The 24,878-nt window shown below is 32.5% G+C and overlaps 1 protein-coding gene across 1 annotated transcript in view; it reads left to right on the forward strand.

Annotated features, from left to right (window-relative positions):
* LOC115878283 (protein timeless homolog) overlaps nt 1–24,878 on the forward strand; it is a 469,464-nt gene that overhangs the window by 391,979 nt on the left and 52,607 nt on the right. The gene's annotated exons all lie outside the window — the stretch shown is intronic.

Raw genomic sequence — 24,878 nt, forward strand, 5'->3', positions numbered from 1 at the left:
AACTCCCTCATTTTCCCCATACCTATGTATAGCTCTGAAACATGGACACTAAAGGAAAATGATAAGCAAAGAATAAACGCCTTGGAGATGTGGGTATATCGACGGCTGCTGCGAATAGCATGGACGAAAAATTTAGACAATGAACTAAAAATTGAGACACGCCTGGTTACCAAATTAAATCAGTCAATCCTCCGGTATTTTGGCCATATTGCCAGGAGTGGCAGCTCAATTGAGAGACTGATGGTGGAAAGGAAGATAGAGGGAAGACGACCACGTGGAAGGTCACTTAAGATGTGGTTAGACCAAGTCAAAACCCTAGTGGGCCACAACCTCCCCGAAGCCTCACATATGGCGCAGTGTCGAACAACTTGGTCCGAGGAAGTGAGGTTAATCAACACATGATGTCACCATACTCTCACATAGGGTGAAGGATTGAAGAGAGACTAACATAACAAATCTCGTTTTCTTATCTGAAAAAATAAGAAAGTTATAGAGCCACTTTTCAGAACCACCCGGTATAAAAACGCATAATGGTTCTCTCTCGACATGCCTGTTGACTTTTTGCGCTCCCCGAAAATCGTTTCCTGAAACAAGATGAAGCTGTACGTCGCCAACGTCAGGAACAGAGCGTACAAGGGGTCCGCCGAATTCAACGACACGACATGCTCGAATTGCCCTTCATCAAAATCGTTTATCTTTTATCTACGCTCTCCGTCCGTCGCCGGCTGGATTCTCCTTTTGGCAGGAGACAAAAACTGCGCCACGGAAATTGGGGTAAAAGTGGTATGTATAAATGGTTCTTGAATCGCTTTCAAGAACATGCATCAAAGATTAATACGAAAAGTTTAAATCGGGCGCCCCGCGGTGTTGTTTCGCATTAGACTTGCGGAAATATACGCAGAACAAAACAGCATCGTAAATATATTAAAACATATAATATTTTATTATACAGGGTGTTATGAATAAGTACAACTGTGTTATTTTGGACTTATTTGAAAAACGATAAAGAGAAAATTTGTTTCTTTTATCGACATATACCAACCCTTAAAATACTTATTCGCACTTATTTCTGGGACACCCTGTATAGCTTGGTACCCACGAAGAACCTTAGAGACCTAGAAGAAGACCAAACCTGAGATGAGACCATGATATTAGGAAATTAGTAGAGAATAACTTGGGTCCGCATAAACAACAACACAGAGAGTATCTAAATATGTTAGTTTGGTTAGGTTAGGTATACAGAGAAGACCAGGCTACTAGTAACATAGCAAGGTGCCGGACGAATTTACGTTTACCCGTTTTGCGTTCGTACTCGAGAGTCACTGCCAGCTAGTCGGCTGGTCAGGCAGTACGCAGTTGCAGTTGTGCTTGGACGGGTCGGTCGTGACAGACTAGGAATACGACGCGAGGAGTGCCGTGTATTTATTATTTTCAATTTAAGTGTTTACCTTCACTTAAGGTAACATTTAAAATAAAAATACTTAAATATTTATTATTTGAGTGTGTTTACAAGCCAAAACTAAAAATAAATAAATTCTCTAAACCCAAAAAAAAACTATAATATTACTCTAAATAAAAAAAAGTGTTCAAAAAGACCACCTTCTTGTGCTAGACAGAAGCCTAGGCGGTCGTAAAATCCCCGTCTGACATTGGCTAACATATTAGGGCTAATAGTTTGGAAAGCCTCTCGTATTTTTACTTGAAGCTCATTCAGATTATTAGCCCTATTATGACCATACACTTTGGATTTTACATAATCCCACAAAAAGAAATCACTGGGAGAAAGATCTGGTGATCTCGGGGGCCACAAAATAGTTCCATATCCACTAATTAAACGGTTGGGAAACGTATTGTTCAAATATCCTTGAACAATACGGGCATTGTGCAGGGCAAGCACCTCAGCGATTTGATTACTTGAAAACGTGGGATTTTTTGATCCGCGGTAGCACAAACGAACACTTGCTTTAACTCCTGTTCTTCATTAATCAACATCAGGCTTTTTGTGTTTTTGTGGGGACACGCACCCATGTGTTTGAAAATTATTAATAACTCTTGATATAGTAGATAAAGATGGAATTGGCCTGTTTACAAAAGTTTGTGGAAAAATTGTTTGTATATCGCTATTTTGGAAATACCATTTTGCAATTTGAATTTTCTCACGAACTCATAAACATCCATTATTTTACTTAAAAAATAAATTTTACACGAGAACTGTCGCGAGAATCTACGTATTCGTTTTGGCTGTTAAAACTAGTAGTGGGAACTATCGAATGAATACTATCGAAACATTCGATAGTTGCAATTCATTCGAATAATTCGATAGCTAGTAAGAAAACATTCGTCGAAAACTATTCGAATAAAAATATCGAATAGATGCGTCATCTGCCTTGAAATATATTAATTCGGCAGCAAAAACCATTCATTTATAAAATTCATTCATTTGTAAAATTCATTTATTCGTCAGGATCGATTATAATAAAATATAAACTGGATTTTAGTTGTCGCCCGGCGACGTAGGTTTCTTCCTAGAAACCCGACAGCGGTCGGTGGCAATGGTATGAAAAAAGCCGGCATCTTTGATTTTGAGTCAGATAAAGATAAGGACACATTATTTTTTTTATTGAGGTGCTAGTATTTACACAGAAAATACATTATGAACGGCGCTGTTGCCGTATATTCGTATTAGTTGGTATTAGCAAAGAATATTATTCTTTGGTATTATAGTTAGTGATAGTATGACTATATATTTTGCATTTTTTTATTAATATTCTGTTGTTACACTGCAATAATACTTTATATTTTGGATGTAGAAAAATTATTTTTAATGTTTTTAAGCAAAACTGGTTTAATAAATAATAATAACAGTAATAATTTGTTATACCTATTAACACCAAAATTTAAAATCATTTAATATAAACATTTTTTTAAGTAGTAGCGAAATATAAACAACAAATTAGAAGTCAAAATTATTTATATTAGATCCTGTTTAAAAATAATAGTCTCTAAATTTTTTGGCAACGTTGGTTTATTAAATAATAATAATTACAGAACTAATTTGTTATATTAACAACAAATTTTAAAATCATGAAATATAAACATTTATTAAGTTTCTAAGCATGCAGTGTAATAGAAGAAAAATATAAATAAAAAATTAGAAATCAAAATTATATATGTGTATTACTTTTTATTACTTTGTATTAGTATTTAAAAATAATATTTGCTTTTACTGGCATTTACTTCAAAAAATAAATGAAATATTTCTCCGCAAAAATCTACATGTAAGAGAATTAGCATAAACAAAATACAAATATCGTTAACTTTTTTTTTTAAATTGGCACGTGTAAAACTTTAATCAATCAATTTAATTTTCTCATCCCAAAATTTGAGTTCGATAACCATTTACTTAACCACATTACCACATTACTTAAATATGATTATTAAGTTCAACTAATTCATATTACTAAAACATCTAAAATACAAATACATATGTATTTTTAAAATTAATTGTAAGTTCACCTCATCTCTCTTAAAAATTGTTACTTCTCAAAATTTCCCATTAAAAAAATAGACCATATACCGTATAAAATTAAGTAATTGAAAGATCGGAAAATCACACAAATTTTCAGAAAAATTTTAACCACCTGCACACGTACACAATCATCAATTTAAAAAAAAAACACTACTACTTTAGTATTTTAAATATTTTAATAAACGCAAAAATAGCACAGTATTTAGAAGGCAAGTTATAAAAATTTGAAGGACTAATGATGCACTGACGCAGACAAAAATCAAACGAATACTAAATTTCATTTATAAAAAGCATTCGATAGTCGTGGCTTAACGATAATCATTTAGTCGCACGGCGAGGTTGTCACATGCTTTAGTATACAAATGAATGAATGATTTTATTCGAATGAAACCATTCGATAGTTGAAATCATTCATTCAGTAACCATTCGATAGTCTAATTCATTCGATAGTTCCCATCGCTAGTTAAAACACGAATAAATACAAATTCTGAAACATTCTTATCACATATCGACCTATTTTTATTTTATCGCATTTTTTCGCCTGCTTTTTATCCGGCGGACGGGTATACGCTAATTTGTCCGGTTCTGCCTATGTTACTACTACGGTGGTCCGGTCTGTATAAATATACAAAAGGAAAGACTGATATACAAGCGAGAACTGTTGGATTTTTCACTTGTCATCAACTGAGTCTATATTTTTAAGAAAAAGTATACCAGTATATCGCTAGTCGATATATCATCATAACTTCAAAACTTCCCCTAATAATAGTTATCAAACCTCGGTATCAGCCTCTACATATATCATACTTAATCAAACGTTACAACGTACCCTAATATAAAATTCCCCTCCAGAATTGACCCTTTCCCTAAAAAATCGCTTCCATCAAAAAACTTTATCCCAACACAAAAGAAACGGCTCATATGCATGGGATGACTTTTTCTTTACCTGATTGCCCCGTCATCAATGCCAAGTCTAATGAATAATTTCTGACCATTATCGTACGACTGGATAGGCCGCGCACAAAAGGGAAGCGAAGTGCCCTTAAGAAAAATTGTTGGAGCGTCTCCTGCCCTTCAGGGGTGGAAATAAATTACGCACGAGGCCGACATGTTCCGACATTTTATAGAAACTTTTCGCCGGATGTAATTTATACTCATAAATTATTGAATAGGGCATTTAATTTGAGTTAAATAGGAGGAGAAAACGGCGCTATTCCTGTAGAAACGTAAAAAAGGGGAAAAGTGAGGAGGGAGATTTATGAAAGTACAGCTACGCGCTCTTGAAATTCGATTTTAAAAACTTAGATGTAATTCAAGGAAACTTCAACGTGGATACATTTTTATTAGGACTTTATTCAGATTGGTATGTCGCAACGTTACGTTTTTAAGATGTAAACTTGCTTAAGGAAATAGTGTACAGGGTGGGTCAAATTCGACGCTTTTAAATGGAAACACCCTTTCTATACGAAAACTAATATCAGTGTCTGGAGCTCAATTTTCATTAAAAACATGATGGTGAAAACCGCACATCAATATCTGTTACCGTTTCGGAGTTACGGGGTGTTTTTCAAAAATGTGCATTTTTAACAAATCGCTGTAACTTTTTTATTATGGAAAATTTTGTATTTCTATGAAAACATTTCCAAAGCACCTTTTTACGTGGAATTTAATGGTTTAAGTATAATTTTTTTAAAATTAATAATTTAAGAGTTATCAACAGAAAAATTTAATTTTTATTTGGGACACCCTCTATATTTTTAATTAACTGAAAAGAATTTAAAATTACCTTTCCAAAAATATAGCACACTTGATATTTTGTTATAATCCCCTTCGAAATACAGAATTTTTAAAAGTTCGTCACTTTTAACTAGTAGGCTTTGGACCCCTTATTGATGATATGCCCTTAATGGAACTCGAAAACATATTTTTCCAGCAAGACGCACCGCCTCTGAACGATGAAGTTATCAGCAAATTTTTGCAGCCAATTTCAAGAACAATTGAATAGCTAACCAAGATCCCAGCCGTTGACCGTCGAGGCCGTCTGACTTAGTACCCATGGATCTAATCCTATGGATATATTTGCGGAAGAATAAAGGTTCCTTATTCTTCCGTATAATCTAGACAAGAATTAGAAAGACTTAGCAGTTATGAGAGGGTATCTTTCACCCCCACTGAGTTAATGAATTCCGCGAGAAATGTTCAAAAACTGCCCCGTCTGTCCATAACAGAAGACGGTTGATATGTTGAACACCTGTAGCAAAATCTCATTTCTTGGTTTGGTATTTTTATTGTTATTAGATATAGTTTAAATGTTGTTGATATTGGGTAAATATATTTTAAATTGTTATAAAATTCTGCATCTCTCATAGCAAATATTATTTTCGTTTTAATTGATGCTCACAGCTAGAATTTTTTTGCATTACAGCCGGTGCCTCTCAAAGCCTACTTATTTAAAGCGAGCGAATTTTTATATACTCTATATCTCGAAGAGAAATCGAGCAAAATATGAAGTGTGTTATATTTTTGGAAAGGTAATTTTAAATTCTTTTAGATAAATTAAAAATATACAGGGTGTCCCATATAAAAAATCAAATTTTCTGTTGATAATCCTTAAATTATTAATTTTAAAAAAATTATACTGAAACCATTAAATTCTACGTAAAAAGGTGCTTTGGAAATGTTCTCATAAAAATACAAAATTTTCCATAGCAAAAAAGTTACAGCGATTTGTTAAAAATGCATATGTTTGAAAAACACCCCGTAACTCCGAAACGGTAACAGATATCGATATGCGGTTTTCACCATCTTGTTTTTGATGAAAATTGAGCTCAGACACCGATATTCGTTTTCGCCTATCTCCTATAGAAAAGGGTGTTTCCATTTAAAACGTCGAATTTGACCCACCCTGTACATAGGGCTGAATTTAAAATAACAAAGATTTGAGCAATTTTGTAAGAAATGGAAATAAATGATATTTTTGCTCTCCCTGTGAAATATATAATCGGTTTATTTAGACAGATCGAATATATCGACTTTCGTTAACTTATAACCCAAATTTCGACTTTAAAAATGTTTAATTCATGACTTTACCAATGCTTGTTCACGATCATATTTTTGGCAATTTTACACATATTTTATTTTTTATCTCAAAAACTAAGAGGTTAGACTAGTTTGAGGCCCATTTATTTATTTATTATTGTTGTAGTTATTATTGAATAGTCCCAATCTCTAAATTATTACCAAAAAAATACGCTTACGCCAAATTGAGATATATGTTATGAAATTGAGTTGACAGAAATCATTGTACATTATTTTTTTTAATTTAAAAAACGATAATGTACGATATTGTGGAGATCCAGACCTCCTACCTTATGTAGAAAAATTGCTTGGTTGCACCTTGCTGACATTATCATTAATTTGGAAAATGTATACAAGGTTTTGGTCAGATGTATGTCACTGTTATCAAATATGAACTAATTTAATTTCTATAATTACTGAGCTTATATACTAGAGCAAACCATTCAGCAATGGCAAAGTTAGATACACTGAAGTGAGAGGTTGTCCGCTAGAGACCACAATATCGTATATTTAACTAGTGGTTGCCATATTGTAGAAATTTCCATACTTGTATTGCTGTAAATGTTAATATTACTGGGCATAAAAACTCTTTAAATTTACATTTCTTTCAATGAGGATCCTTGTGAACAACCCGATCTTCTGATCACAGTATGCTGTTAGTAGCACATAGGGCCTGCAACATCTGACTTCATTAGTTGTTTAAAACATTTGACAAATCTCATGTCCATTGAAAAGCCTCCTTATATTTTAATTAGTTTTAATTGCGTTAATCAAATTAATATTTACACCATCAATATAGGTAATACCCAGTAAAAATGCGTAGAAACCAACTTGAAAATAGGAGTTCGTTGAGCAGTGATGCAACGTTCTACATGACAAATCAAAGACACGTTTAATTTTATTTTCACGCCAGATGGTTCTCGCTGCGCCCTTATGTAGGTGGAACTATCGAATTTTCTGTTAACCCAAGCGAATTATTTCACACGGAAATCAGATAACTAGATTAGAGCTAGTTTACATTAATTAGTTCCGTCGGAAGCCATACCTGTATTTTCGCTTTATAACGTGCACTAAACCGTATTACTTGCGGTCCTGTGGGAGGGCCACAGTAAATTAAGCTGTAAAAGGAATACGTATTAAATTTCTATTGTGAATTGTGTACAGTGTTCCGATATATTATGAATATCTAATCACCTTAATCTGGGAATTTGATCTAAAACACTAATAAACGGAGTTAATTAAAGAGTTATCGCTTTGTTAAAGGCGGAGTAAACTGTTCACGACCTAATTTTCCGATAGAGTAGTGTCAGCAGTTTACGAGTTTATGTTACAGAAACGTAAAGTAATAACCTACTATAATAAAATTAAACAGGTGCTTAAATTATAATTAATATAGTTCTATTATAAATCTAACAAACAATATTACGACAGAAAAACATTCAAAGAGACAATCTAACGTAAATCATTATAACGTTACATACATACGAGCCCTAACAACTATATGTTGGGACAAGGTCTTTTTTTGCAATAAAAATAGTAATTTGTTAAAAAGACTAGACAGTTTTACTATATTTTTATAACTTTGCAAACAAATCACTTTTGATAATAGCTTATTTTGACAAAATCAAGCCAAATTTGCTGACAACTATATATTGGGACAGCACAACAAGAAATTTGTTTAATACGGAGTTACATCACCTTTCGCTTTAACAACTGCCTGAACTCTTAATGGCATTGTATTTACCAAAGATTGGCACATTTGAGGAGAAAAATTATCCCAAATTTCCTGCAGTTTTGTCCGCAAATCAAAAATTGTTCGTTGAGGGTGGTTTCTTAAATATTGCTTCATTTTATGCCACACAGTTTCTATAACATTAAGGTCCGGACTACTTGAAGGATGGGATCGAACTTTTATATTATTATTACCGAACCAATTTTTAGTTGATCTTGCTGAATGGCACGATGCTCCATCTTGTTGGAAAATATAGTCTTCGTTTGGAAACAATTCTTGAGCACTAGGCAAAAGTGAGATCTCAAGAATATGTTGATATTTTTGGGCGTTAACAGTTACCAGTGCCCAAACCTCTTGCTGACATGCAACCCCAAACCATAATCCCCTTAGGAAATTTAACAACCCTCTTTAAGCAATCTTTATGAAAGGCTTCTGCTTTATTTCGTATTGTTCGTTTTCGATGATCTCCAACGCAAACATCAAATTTAGACTCTTCGCTAAATATGACCTTAATCCAATCATTTTGTGTCCACGATAATTTAGATTTTGCCCAATTGTAGCGATTTTTCTTTTGAATTTCTGTCAATAGCGGTTTTCCTTTGGCCTAAATAAGAATTTGTATCAATAATCTATCTAGGTAATTGAGTATCCACACAAAATAAAGTTTATTTTGTAAAACCCCAGACCGCATTTGTGGATATATTTTCGGCAACATTCTCTTGATATATTTAAACCAGTTACAGTATTCCATTTATCTGTTACTTCGCGAAGAATACTTCTTCTCGCAGACTAGCAAATTTTTACTAATTTCGTAAATCTCTCTGAGATACAAACTTTTGGCCTTCCCAAACTTTTACCTCTAACGTCCACATTGGCAGATTCGCTGTATTTTTTTATTATATTAAAGACCGTGGTTTGTGAAATACTTAAATCATCAGAAATTGTTCGAATTGTTTTTCCCGTACTGTATTGACGAATGATAATTTCGCGTAGTTTTTGATTTGTAGCTTTTCCACGGACCATTACTTTGGATTAAATTAACAAAATTGAAAATTAAAAAAATTAAATTTTCTTACAGTAAATCTCACTACTCAAAGTATCGAGTCACTTACAAGCTGTCAATGCTGAAGTAAACAGTTTGCGACATTTGTGACGTTTATAGCAAAGCCGCCTATGATGATATTAATTATTTAAAAATACTTGTCCCAACATTTAGTTGTCAGCAAATTTGTCCTTTATGAACAAAATCCGCTACTGTAAATATGGATTGCTTTACAAATTCATAAAAATATTGTCAAGTTGTTTAGGATATATGGCTATGTTTATATTTAAAAAATTAAACATATATTTTTCAGTCATTTTGAAAAACCATGGCAATAATTCCATAATATGACCTTGTCCCAACATATAGTTGTTAGGGCTCGTATAAAAAACTAAGTCAAACAACACACCAGTTCAAACATAAACATAAAACAAGTTTTAAACAAAGCAATAGTACACAATAATATATCAATCTATTTACAAGGACCACAGTAAATTACGTTCTAAAAGACATGTAAAAAATTCTACAGTAAAATGTGTATCACGGCCCGATATATTATGACTAGAATAATGTAGAATTAAATATAAAACAGTAATACACGTTGGTAGTAAAAGTAAAAATAAACCAACTTTATTAAGGCTTTTTTAAAGGCGGCATAAACTGTTTACAACCTAGTTTTCTAATACAGTACTGTAAGCAGTTTATGTCAAGAAAGGCGTAAAATATAATGCTTCGCGCTATAATAAAATGAAATATCAACGTAAATTATCGCTATCTTCGTTAACTATTGTACGTGATATGTTTAAAAATGTACTAAGAAATAAAAATTATTTACAGAATACGCATGACCAAAACGGATTCGTATTATTTTAATATTTTAGCCTAAGCAACCTTTAAAAAAATTATTATCATTAACTTGTAAAAGTTTTAAATAAGTACTTATTGATTCCTCATCAAAAAATGTGAAAAAAAGTTCCTATAAACATGGGTATGGAAATGCATAGTTTTAGAGTTACAGGATGTTAAAACTTTTTAAAATTATATTTTTTGTAATTATCTTAAATACCATTATTTTTTTTTATTTAAAATTGCTGTAGGTTGGACTAATAGTAACAACAATAACTAATAGTAATATTATTTAATAATAAATTAGGTATATAATATGTAATGTATTAATTTTATTTTTATTTTAATTTTATTATTAATTGTGATTAATAAAATTGCGTTTATCTCTTCAAGGAGGTCGAATTCGACAAAATATCAAGAGATAACTTTTAATTGGCATTAAACGGTCAACACAATTTTGATATCAAAAGAAAAAAGTTAGTAGCGCACATGTTTTTATTTTTGAAAAATATTCCAGTGATAACCCACGTGCTCTCCTGATGAATTTATCGACACTTTTTTAGCATTAACATACGTAGCACTTATAGTAACTTTTACCCTCAAAATTTCATTCAAATTACTAAAAGTACTTGGAAAAAAATATAAAAAATCGAATGTAGTAATTTTACTATAAATCTATGCAAACAATACTTAGCCAGTAAAAATATTTAGAGACATTTATACGTATAAATATAACTAAGTAATTAAATGCCCCTGATTTCTATTTTAGTACTTCATTTTTCAACAGCCAGCTCTGATTTGCTTTTTTGCGCTGTTCACTTTTTTAAAGCAGCTTTTACTCCACTTTTAGCAAATTAGATTTTAATTATTTACAACGAAAGAGGCATCGCTCGTGATCTCTATCCCAGATAATCTCTATCCCAGACTTAATCGCAACTAGAGCTTTGTAGGTCCGGCGGCAAAAAACCGGTCGAGTGTTCGTGTCGTTATACAATTTGTCTTCTAAATAATGCGCGTCTGCCTGTTTCCCTTTGCCTCGGAATTGTGTCAAGAGCTCGTTTCTATCGGGGAAAATGTTTGAGTAGTTCTTCAATAGAGACGTCATTGTTACATCTCGGTCTTTTTTGGTACAAAATTCTACCTATGGTTTGGAATTTTATTGAAATTCATATAAGTAATGTACCCTTTGTGGCTGTTGTATTTCTGCATATCTCTCAGAATATCGCCAATAAAGTACCTGTTTTATTAAAAAGAAAATGCATTATTTCTGTTTGTCAAAAATTGCAGCAAATATTCGTTTTTGAAGTGAAACTTCTTTACGCGCGTTGGGAGTAAAAATTCAAGGCCGTGACGGCCGCAACGCACGAGCTAGCGAGAGGAAAACTGGTAACGGCAGTGTTGCCACAGCCACCCCATTCGGGGTAGATCTATCCCTTTCTAAAACAATTTAATCCCGTTAACTCGTGATAATCTACCTCGATGAAAAATAAGCTTCTGGCAACACTGAGTAACGATCTGTGCCATGCGTGGCTAAGAAAATCACTATAATAAACTTGATACTCTACCAACGTTGATATGTACCAATATCCTCTGATTGTATGTTAGGAAGTAAATTTTCATGCATATTTTCATCGATTGGTTTGTAGCTTCTGAATAACGGTCTAGGTAAAGCATCTAGCTCATTTTCCAGCTCAGAATTAGAATTTAGAGTTAGTAACTCGTATTTTCATTGGAGAACACTGTCATATTTATTTCAAACCAATAAATCAACGAAAATATTCGTATAATTTAATAAAATTACTGTAAATCACTATAAATAATGAATAATAAACAAGACATTTAAAAAAACAGACCACACAAAACAAATTGTTGGTTAGTAGTAGTCAGAGATATAGATGTAGTAATATTTTCGTTTAATGGCCACAGCTGCCAGGGCTATCCGGCCGGGTGACAGAATTATCGTTTTTAATAAAAATTAAAAAGGCAATTTCACTTCAAATGCGCACATAGTGCACACACTTTTTTTTATTGGCCTATAGGTTAGATAAACTAATTGATATACAGGGTGTCTCAGAAATAAGCGCATTTATTTTAACTGGTAGTATATTTCGACCCCAGAAACATGGCAAATTTTACAAAGAGTATGTTTTCAGTCGCTTTGCAAAGTACCTAATTAGAATTAGGCACATTAAACAATGGTGCTATTTGCTGAACATTTCTGGAAAAAGACCTGTCGTTTTCAGTCAATCTTCAAAATGCCTAAAGAAGAGTAGTCAGATCGCACTAAACTTTACGAGGGATTTGTATATCTAACCTAAATTTATCCAAGGACATTTCTTGAACTTCCCTTTCAATATTGATTTTTCATTTTTCAATACTATTTTCAATATTATGATTCTGTTAATGAGAGTGTGGTCATGAACGATTATTATAAATAACTAAGTTCATTTTATTCTAAAAGACAGCAAAGTTCCACAATGAAGCCGCCCTGGACACATATAATTACAATTTATGAAATATGGTTCAAGTTGTTTTCGTCTTCGCAATATAAAATGTTTCATAAATTATTATTTTTCTAAAATAGAAAACAAATTTCTTGCAGTATAGGTATATAGTAACACTGCTGATATAGAAATTTAAATTTCTCTTTCAGCAGTTAAGTGGCAAGAATCCTTATATAATTTTATTATTATTTTTCTATATAGTGAAATATTTTTTGAATATTTTTTGCAATTATTTTCATGATATTTAGCCGACCATACCAACAGGTATGGTAGGCTATTGAGATCGGCAAAAAAAGTTTTTTTTAATTTCACTCAAAATGAGTTATTATTATTTGGGTCATAAATGACCTAAATACAAAATATTTTTATGGTGTCTGTATGTCTGTCTGTCTGTCTGTCCGTCTGTAACACGATAACTCAAAAACCGCTAAACCGATTTTAACCAAATTTGGCACAAAAATACTGTGGCACTCGAGAATCTGGCCATTAATTTTTGGTGGTGATGGGGTGTTGGTAAGGGTGCAGCGAGGGGGTTAAACATTTTAGAAACTTGTAACTCAAAAATTACAGTAGCTAGCGAAACGCGGTTTTCAGTTTAAGATTAGGAATAATATTTGCAACAAAATTTGTAATAACATCAAAATCAGTCAAAGTCGCAATTTTTGAGATAAAAAAAATTTGAAAAATTCCTTTACTTTGAAACTAAAAGAACTGCCTACCAACTTTTTATTGACATATTTTAGTATGGGCGGCTATACGTGCCTCTCGGCGCCAATTTTTATTTATTATTAATGGTTTTATAGATTACTTTTTATGGGTCAGTCGTAAGTCAATTGTGTAAGAGAATGCAGTTATTTTAACTGTAATTTATTCAAATTGTCTGCTTTCTTTTTGTTTTTAGGTTTCCTTTTCTTATATTTTCTTTCAATTATTTTTCTATTGGTTTTTTTACGTTTTAACAATCTAGTTTATCATTTTTTTCTGGCTCGTGCTATAAGAAAATGAAAATAATAAGGAGTCAATAAATCTATAATTTAACTGCTGTCACTAGCAGCCCTTATCAGGAAATTGAATCACGATTCTCGCGATCAGCCGTTAGCGCGCCGATCCTAAAACCGTTTTAATTGAATTTATTTATCGCCTAATTAATTCCGAGCTGTTTTCTTCGACGAGATCTTGCGTGATTAGTCTAGAAACTAGGCCAGAAATGCATTAATTTCGTTGTCTAATCGAGATTACGTTCAGTCCTATACGTATGTAGGAACGTATGTATGTATATGCAGATGGGAATTGATATTATTAAGATATGAGATGGGATTTGGGAAAATCTAAGCTGATGGGTATGCTAAGTCAATGCAATATATAGTGTAGATTATTCATACAATTAGGTAAATTAGTACGCTAACAATAACATAAGATATTGATCTTGGAAGCCGGCCTACTCTAAGATATATGTTAGATATGGTAAGTGTATTTATATATAATATATAAATTGGAAAGCTCTTGATAGTTAGATCATAAATAAACTTTTTGTGACGTGATTAAACTTGACCGGCACAGCGTTGCCGACTTTTACATATTATCTTTTAATCCAAATATTTTAGGAAACTAAAATAAATTAATTATAAATTTATAAACAGTTATTATTTACATAAACAAAACTCACCTCCTTAACAGCACTTAAAGGGACATAAAGGGTCATTACTACCACTTTCCCGTTCAAAATATTCTAGTAAGGTTGCGATGAGTTTTTTTGCAACGGCTATTAAGTTATCTTCTACACTTCACGCCAAAAGAGGTTCTAAAAGGAACAACGTTCGACTGCAAGGCCTGCCAGAAAAAAAAATTAAGCCTAAATTATCTCAGAATAATTCATTTAAACCAAAAACTCGTAATACAAAACTAAATTGTCAAAACGAATGACAGTGTCTGGAAATGGAAATAAATAAATAAATGTGGCAAAACAACTTGACATTTTTTTACAGCAGAGCTACCACCTGAATTCCCAGCGGGAAATTTAAATTCCAGTTAGTTAGCCTGGCGCCGAATATGTCCATGATTGGTAACACTGAATTTAAAAATCGGACCCTCGATTACGTAACTAAAAGTTTAATTGGCATCACATACAGGGTGTCCCACTTAAGATGGATACAAGCCAATATCTTAGTTGTTTGTTGAGCGATCTTTTTCATTTTTGGCAGGAGGCTGCATGGCTATAAGACGTACATTTTGCTCAGGGTAAGAAATGCTATACCTCATAGACGTACTTTTTAATGGGGTTTGATATTTTTCGAGTCAAGAGTAAACTACCCTTAGGAAAGTATTTATTTCCAATCTGATATTACATTTGAGGGTTTGGTTGGTCCTTTGGTGTTACACAGCAAAATAAATACAATAAATCACCACAATACACCAAAACACTTTTACTTTTACACTGGACGCGCGTTTCGCTAACCATGTTAGCATCATCAGCAGATGATTATAAACTAAAGTACAATTTACAAGTTGAGCGTTTATATACTCGCCCAGTGGGTACCGGGTGGGCGTGGCAAAATCTAGCCAACCGAGTCAGAGCCCACTGAGCGTCACAGTTAGATTTCCGCCACTAGAGTAGTAGGAACAAAGAACTTGAAGGAATTGGACCGTTGTCTCTGTTCATACTATCTTTACATTTATTAATTCTGATGCTTTCATATGCATCTAATTGCCTGTAATTTGAGACTTGAAGAATCTATACAATGTTCTTTATCAACAATATGTTCGGCATCGCAAGATTTATCCGGTCTACCATATCTGAGCTAAATGTTCCTTAAATCTAGTTAATATTGATCTTCTAGTTTGCTCAACATATTTCTGATTACAATCTTTACAAGAAATTTCATAAATACCCGACCTTTCCAGTGGAGGTGTTTTATCCTTTGGATTACCTAATAATTGTTGTAATTTATTATTAGCACTATACACAAGTTTATAATTGACATTCTTAAAAATTCCTTTTAGACCACGGGATAACTCTTTATCAAACGGTATCGAAAAATATTTAGATGTATCTTTCTCCACTTGAAAAGTCGAATTTTCAGAAATCATTAACCTATACCTACGTTTTCTAATTAATTTATCAACTAGTGAAGGAGAATATCCATTACACTCAGCTACATTCCTAATATAATCTCTTTCTATTTCATATCTTTCGTTGGAAAGTGGGAAACTAAGTAATCTATGAACTAAGAAATTTAAACTAGCCATTTTATGTTCAACACTATGATGTGATTCATTAGGAATATATCTGCGTGTGGTCGTATTTTTCCTATAGATATCAAATTCAGGCAATTATTAGTATTTCTAATAACTAATACATCTAGAAATGGTAATCTGTCGTTGTTCTCAATTTCATGCGTAAATTTAATGGAAGGAAAACGATTATTTAACTTAGAAATAAAATTATCTATGGTGTCTGAATGTGTGTCAAAAACAGCAAAAATATCATCCACATACCTAAACCATACTCTTGGAAAATACTCAAACTGATTCCTAGCCTCCACTTCAAACCTGCTCATGAATAAATTAGCCAAAAATGGAGACAATGGATTACCCATTGTTGTACCTTCCCGCTGTTCAAAAAAGTTGTTATTAAATTGAATTTGCTAATACAAATGAATAAGAGTCACAAAATAATTTAAAAATCTAGTTTTTAATGGTATCTGAACTTTGATTTTTATTCGTTTTATTGACGAATATTTTAAATAATCCAAAAAATAGTTATTTAAAACAATCACTAGTAAGTTTGAAAAATATGCTCGAAACAAAGATTTATAAAACCGTAACGAACTAAAAGTCAACATCTTCGACCATCTTCGACCAAACTTAAATCGATTATTAATTAATAATTGGATATAATTGGTTATTGATAATAAACCAGTTGTTTATCCAGTGGCGTCGTAAGTACTTAAAAAATAATAATAAAAATAAAAATGTCTTATTTTAATGACACACCCTGTATCAATATTTATAAAAATTAGAACTTAAGTATTTTAGGTAAGGGGGATTCAATATAATTTATCCATTGATTCCAAAAATATCAAACCCCATTAAAACGTACGTCTATGAGGTATCGCATTTCTTATCCTGGGCAAAATGTGCGTCTTATAGCCATACAGCCTCATGCCAAAAATGAAAAAGATCGCTCAACAAACAATCAAGATATTGGCTTGTATCCATCTTAAGTGGGACACCCTGTATAGGTACATCTCTTACTGTTAATTGGATCTAGAAATAGAAAATCGTATTTGAATTTAATTTTGACCTTTTTTCAGTTATTAATTTATAAAATAAACAACATAAAACAAGAATTTAAACAGATGAATAATTAGGAGTATCAGTAGTTCAACTTTGACAATTCTCTGACAATTTTAAAAAAAGTCGCAATAAAATTGTCCTTAAAATCAGTCGGAAATTGGAAACTTTTTGCATTGCTCCGAAGAAAAGTTTTCTATTTATTTTGAACTTGACTGCTTTCAATAAAATCTATCCCATCTTAATCAGTAAATCAGTTCGCTACTCGATGAGCTCTAAACCCAAGTTCGAATTTTAAATAGATTGTACTTCAGCGGAGATTGATTGTTCAGTCTGAATATTTATTGCGTTACTTTTTTCTCATTTTCCGCTCTACTCAGTCATTTAAGTCCGAGATGAAAGAGCGAGAGTAAACTACAGAGACGGAAAATCATCTTGAAATAGACAAGGATCGTTGGCTGAAATAGTTAAAGAAGTTGCAGTTTAGTTGGGAGGATCTTTTACAAATATTTGCTTTGTTAACTAAATTACATAAACATTTCGAAGCGTACAACGAGAAGACGTGGTATTTAATGGAGTAAAATATTTCGAAAAGATAACTTTGAGTTTTAAGAAGTTGGTTTATGTAGGGAGTTCTATTTTTAATGCATTTGACTTTTGTTATTTTATACAATGAGAGAAGTATTAAATTGTTTTCGTAGTTATCGTACATTTTACAAAAATAAATGAATGGTTGAAATAGAACCTAATAATTAAATTTCAATGGTGAGCTAAGTCTCAGGTGCTGTATTTAGGGTGTTGAAACTTCGAGAGTAAAGAATGGAATCTCGCAAAGAGTAAGAGATATGAAGGAGATCAAATAAAGGCAAATTATACAATTTTATGACTAACCAATTACAATTTAGCAAAATAAATATATCCGAATACTGTCCAAGATATCTGAAAAAATCATCAACTTTTTTTTAATATTTAAACACTTATAATTTCCAAAATACAGGGTGGTCCAAACTGTATTACGGAAACTTCGGCAACATATTCTGCAGATAAAAATAAGTAAAAAATTTCGTATAAATGTATATCCTCAAATGCTTAATTTCGGAGATACAGGGTGTATTCTTATTTCGATTTTTTCCAAATAATTTCTGAAGTAACGTCAATATTTGGATGAAAATTGGTGTCTGGAAGTTTTTTGACATGAGAAATTTGATTTTGATGTCAATATCACTCCTATTTGTAGGGGGCGCCACCTACATGTGGTTTAATGGTTTTGAAGAGTAATAACTTTTTGTCCGTACCTTTATAAAACTACTGAGTGTAAAAATATACATTTCCGTGATTTCTTACCTTAAAAATGTCTTTTTTTAAAAATCGCTACGAGCAACCGTTCTCAAAATATTTAGAATGGAAATAGTCAATACATGTAATTATTGACAGAAAATAAATTATAAAAAAAAGAAATATTGAGTAGATAATTATTTGAGTGAAATGACAAATTTGGGAACATTTAATTTTTAAATTAATCATAAATTTTTTTTCGAAAAAAATGGCCTTAAAACTGTGTTGGACTTTTGGCGCAAAAACATTTCAAATTTCAGTTTAGTAACTATTTAGTCAACATGTTTAATTTATGTCAATGATGACAGGTATTGATAATTTCAGTTTCAAAAATATTTTAGGACAATATATTTATACGAACTTTTTTACTGATTTTTATCTGCAGAATATGCTACCGAAGTTTCCGGAATACAGTTCGGACCCCCCTGTATAATGATGTGGCACAATAATTGTCCAAAAATACATAATAAAGTAAATGCCTATTAACATCCATATCCACATTCTAAATAATAAATGCATTTTTCGAAATATTTCGATATTTTTAATTTGCAAAACTGTATTTCATTGATTTCTGAGATATTGATATTGGGAATCATACTGGAATTTAGGACATCCTGTATAGTGAATATATTTCAGAAAAATCCAACTCTTTTATATAATATACGCTGAAAAATCTAAATTTCATATATTCAAAGTGCTTGAACTTTCAGAAAGGTTAAAAAGTTCCTTCGAGTTCTAGGCTATTCAGCAACTTGTAGAAAGTTGTTTTAAAACTAAGGTAATATTCTAGATGTATGCAAATGTACGAACATATACCAAAACTTTTCTTGACATATTATAAAAAAATAATCATGTAAAACGTGTAATAGAAATTCAAAAACATATGGCATTAAATGTAACATTGAAACATTTGTCGTTCTAAATATTAAAAGAAAATCTTTTATATATTTGGTAAAGAAGCACAAAGAAAAAAAATGAAAGCCGCCTAGTCTTTTCAGGTTACTCCAATCGAAAAATCGCATAAAACTTGATTTTTTTAAAAAAAGCGAGTTGTAATATTTTACCTTTCTCTCGTATGACACATCCATTCAAAACAAACAATCAAACAGCCGGTTTCCACTTGAAAGATAAATTGTCCAGCGCGATGGGAAGAGCGGCAAGACGGTCCTTCAACCAGCGGCGTATCGTACTGAGCAGTATTATGAACAGTTTATTAATGTATAATTGGGGAATTCAGAAGTGAACTGGATCAAGTCCTAGAAGATAATTATGGAGAAAATCAGAGTTAACATTTTTTAATGTTACTTAATTAAAATAAAACAAGCTGGAGAAGAAAACTTTTATTATATAATTATATTTTAAATTATATAATTGCAAACTAAAGTAGCTCAAAATAACTGTGGTCATTTTTAAGAATGTTTGTTTATACTTTTTTGGATTTGAACCATTTTATCTCTGAAAATATTTGAAATTTTAGATATAAATTGGTTCATTGTTACATTCTTACGTCTGTATGAAATCAACTTTTTGGAACACCCTGTATGATTTTTTAAAAAATTTAAAAATATGTAAAAAATAAAATAAATTATACGTGTCCAAGCGTTTTCCTGAAAGACTAACCGTTTTTTAAATAACAAATATTGTAATATTTGAGGGGCGTTTTCTTCTTGGAATTTGAGATTACAGAAACCCCACCTCATCGAACCTCTACACCCCACAGTCAACCCGTTTACCAAAATCAGCTTTAAACGTCAAGCAGTTTAAGCAGAATCGTGATTACTCAATGGTCATATTTTATGAAACACCCTGTATAAATTTATAAAAAACCTTAAAATATGTAAAACAACAAAATAAAATATACGTGTTTAAGAGTTTTTCCGAAAAACTTACCGGTTTTTAAATAAAAAATATTCTAATATTTGAGGGGTGGTGTCACCCCCTTAGAATTAGAGTTTCGAAAAATCCCTTCTTATCGAACCTCTAAACCCTAAAGTCAATCCGTTTTCCAAAAATCAGCTTTTTACGTCAAGCGCTTTAAGCAGGATCGTGATTAATCAATGACCAGATTTTTCGAACACCCTGTATACATTTTTAAAAAATCTCAAAATATGTAAAAAAAAAGAAAATAAAATATACGTGTTTAAGCGTTTTTTCGAAAACTTGACCGTTTTTTAAATAAAAAATATTTTAATACTCCACCCCCCTTTTTACCCCCTTAGGGGATGAATTTTAAAAAATTCTTTCTTGTCTCACGTAAACATCATAAAAAGAACCTCTGTGCAAAATTTCAGCTTTCTAGGGTCAAGGGTTTGGTCTGGGCGTTGATGAGTCAGTGATGAGTCAGGACTTAGAGATTTATATATATAGATAAGATTTTTCTTCCTCGTGCAGTTTTATTCAGATCAACAACATGTCACATATGAAAAAAGTGTAATTGAAACCACTAATTTATTCCACTAATTGCGAGGTTCTGAATGAAACTAAACACTAGAACACTAAAAATGACATATTTTCCAAGAAACTATATTTCAGTTAAAAAAAATAAAGAAACAGTAATTGATATATATGTTCGACCTCGATACCGCACACCCCTATTTCGCTAATTGAATTAGAAATCGACGATTAAATCAATAAATCGTCGTCTTGCCGACTTCTCTCTTTTGGCAACGAACGAACGCAACCGTGCATCCGCCGATCGGCATAAGCCGAGGCCAAACTGATAAGCGACTGACGATGAGGGCCCGGCTACATTTCAAACTCGTTTATTTGCTCATTTGTAGGAAATGCACGCTGATAAAATATTTGATTTATACGCGGGACGACCCGGCCGGGCCGGTCGGTCGTTGCAGGAACGAACGTTATATTTCACCAGTGCGCTTAATGTTTACCGACGAAAGCGGGGAGTCTAATTAGAGACTACGAAATTTCTCTGTTGTAGATGTTTCGCAAACTTCACCTTATATTTTCTGGTAGTGGCGATATGCATCCTCGGTTATTTGCTTATTATGCAGCGTATTATTTTTGAGCCAGCAACCATTGCGCGATGCCGAACAATAATAGAATATATTACTTTTGCATATTACAAAATTGCAGCTTATTTATTACCCGGATGGAAATAGTTTGGTTTTACTCTTCCATTGTGACCTTTTCAGATCTTTTGTAGTTCCCTTCTGATTTATAGAGTACAGCCTTCAGTCCTGCCCTTTTCAAAAAGTCTAACAACTTGGAGAATGAACCCTCCTTAAATTATTGAAGTGAAACTGCTTTACGCGCGTTGGGAGTAAAAAGTGAAGGCCGTGACACAAAATCACTCTGATAATCTTGATACTGTACCCACCTTGATGTGTACCAGTATCTACTGGTTGTGTGCTAGGAAGTCAATTTTGAAAATAACGGAATTGAATTTTCATGCATATTTTCATTGATAGGTTTGTAGCTTCTGAATAACGGTCTAGGTAATGCATCTACCTTTAGAGTTAGTAACTCATTGAAGTATTTGAAATGCACCGTTTGTACTTAAGTATTCATTAGTGATTAACAATATTTCTGCTCCTAAAAACTTTATCTTTGTACATTTTTGGTCAATAACTTTCGATGTTAAACAATAACATTCTAATAATTACAAAAAAGTAAATTTATTATGGGCTAATAATTGGAGTGGTTAGAATTAAAATGGATCAAGTCCAATTTCCTACTATTTTAAGATATATATACGTCTTTATTCATTTATAAAATATTGTTTTTCTAGTAGAGAAATAAATCAGGTCACACTTCAAACATTAAGCAGCTATAGCCTGTTTCTGGTTGGTTAATTTCAGAAGTGAACTGGATCAAGTCCATAAAATTTAACGCTGTGTGCGAGTTTAACACACATGTTAAAGTTTAGAGCTAAAAAAGTGTTTAAGAGTTTTTCCGAAAAACTCACCGGTATTTAAATAAAAAATATTTTAATATTTGAGGGGTGGTTTCACCCCCTTAGAATTCAAGTTTCGAAAAATCTCTTTTTATCGCACCACTACACCCTAAAGTCAATCCGTTTTCCAAAAATCAGCTTTTTACGTCAAGCGCTTTAAGCAGGATCGTGATTAATCAATGACCAGATTTTTTGAAACACTCTGGGTACATTTTTAAAAAATCTGAAAATATGTAAAAAACAAAACAAAATATACGTGTTTAAGCGTTTTTTCGGAAACTTGGCCGTTTTTTAAATAAAAAAATATTGTAATATTTGAGGGGTGGTTTCACCCCCTTGGAACTGGAATTTCGAAAAATCCCTTCTTATCGAACCTCTACACCCTAGAATCAACCTGTATGCCAAAATTGAGCTTCTTACTTTGAGTGGTTTGAGCAGGATCGTGATTAATCAGTGAGTCACTTGTGGATTTTATATATTAGTATAGTGAAAATGCCCTCTTTGACAATCTTAATTTATTGTATTTCATTTGAACTAAACGCCATACAATTTGTTTATTTTCAAGCGATTTATTTTTGATTTCATTCCCACATTATACAGCGGCTCCAAAACACCAAACCAAATTCAGGCGACATAACGTACATAAAAATTGGCCGAATCGGCATTTTAATAAAAGAGGTGGTCGGGTCCCCAGCCAAAGCGCAATATCAAAGCCAATACCCTGATGTAACGATGGCAAATGTACACATAAACATAACGACAGAGCGGTTATTGAAAAGGGTGAATATTGGAATCGAAAACATCGAAATTATTTATTCTGTCGACTATTGCGTTTCAAAGCGCGCAAAACGGCAAAAACAAATCGATCCCAAAAAACGTTCGTTGTCGAAGTTAGCTCTATTGGAGCGTAGAACACAGCGCCAATACGGTTTTACCTAAATGAATTATACCGCTGCTTAATGTCGTTACGTTTTTTTTATTATCTATATTTTCGTCTTTGGAAGTATATTTAAAATAGAGGGTGTCCCAAATTCCGTGGACATAAAACTACTACGTATTTTTGGAATAAAAATAAGTGCATTGGACACGATTTACCTCTATACAAAAGTGCTTCGTTTGTCCGTTAGAAGGCATCAAACTTTCAAAAAATCACATTTTTTCAGATATTTTAAGGATTGATTTGAATGAGATTTTAGGTGTCTATGTTTTGCTAAGTGCCTTATTATTTGACTTTCACAAAAATCAAAAAAAAGTACGGGAAGGGTGAAAACTACCCTCACCTCTATATAATTTTTAATATAAATATTTTCTAGCTCAACCGACCACAGATTTTTTTTTCGTAGAATAGTCCCAAGTAGCATCTATCTGACTTCGAACTAAATCTGACCTGAAGCGACGTCAGACTTTGTGCAAATTTAGGTCGGATGCTGGTGATACGACTGGTGACGTCGCTTTCCTATTAAAAGTGACGTCGTTGGATCCGAGTCGGTAAATCCAACAATCTGTCGACGTACAAAATAACAACGTACCATTTTTATTAATTTCCCAACGTCGTTCCAACGTTGGCTTGCACGACGTACCTATACTTGAACTAGCCCGACGTCTACCTGTTGTCCGAATAGGATACGTCTCACTGATAATCCCTAAAGTAACGTCCAATTATATTTTGTTGTATTTTATGTTCATATTTTAACCCTAATTTACGTATCTCTATTTACGTCCGTAAATACAAACCATTAAGTAGCATTTGCGGCCTAATAAACATCATAAACATAACCTAATAAAAAGTTTTTGTAAACAAACTTTTTTTTTATTATGCCTAAAAAAACACTAGAAAGGCATTTAGACATTCATCTACATTTTACAGAAAGAGGTCGAGGCTTTTGCAAAATAATAATACTAGTAGTGATGTCTTCCCTCCGCCCACGAATGCTTTTTATCCGGAAGAGACGCTGCATTACACTGGTGCATCTTAATTTCATTTGTTAGCTTAGGAAACCAGCAGACCCCATCCTCCTCCCACATGTGAGGTACTGGTTCCAATTCATTTAAATTTTGTATATACTATCTTAAAAAAGTGGCTGCCCATTGTTTTAAAGAGAAAACAAAAACTAAAATATAGTTGCACAAATCCACAAATCACTGATACGCAAATTGAGGTTACGTAGCGTACGTTGGAATTATATACGTCATAATACGATTGCCGGTCGTCCGGTTTGATGACTTCGGTCGTGTGAGACGACTAATGTTGGAAACCCGGTCGGAATTGGTATATTGGTAGTTCATATTAAGTCGGACACAGAAATCCGCCATTCTTAATAGGTATCCGATTGTCAGCCATTTTAAAATCGTTTGTTGTTTTTAAAATTTATATTCACATTCCGATTTCTAGTAAAATAATATTGATAAGGTTGAGTTTGGGGGGAACCACAGTACAGTTTTATGATTAAACCAGCTAGAAAATAAAAAAAATATTTTGCGTGTTACTTTTTTATAGATATTTTTATTTCATAAATCTACCTACTTTTGAAGGCGCTCGTTGTTTTCCGGAGTATTTTAATCAGATATATCAAAAAAGTGACTTCCGTTGACAAAACTGATGTCTA

Source organism: Sitophilus oryzae, unplaced genomic scaffold (genome assembly GCF_002938485.1).
Source record: "Sitophilus oryzae breed Bouriz unplaced genomic scaffold, Soryzae_2.0 scaffold_1507_pilon_pilon, whole genome shotgun sequence".
NCBI classification, from domain to species: domain Eukaryota; kingdom Metazoa; phylum Arthropoda; class Insecta; order Coleoptera; family Curculionidae; genus Sitophilus; species Sitophilus oryzae.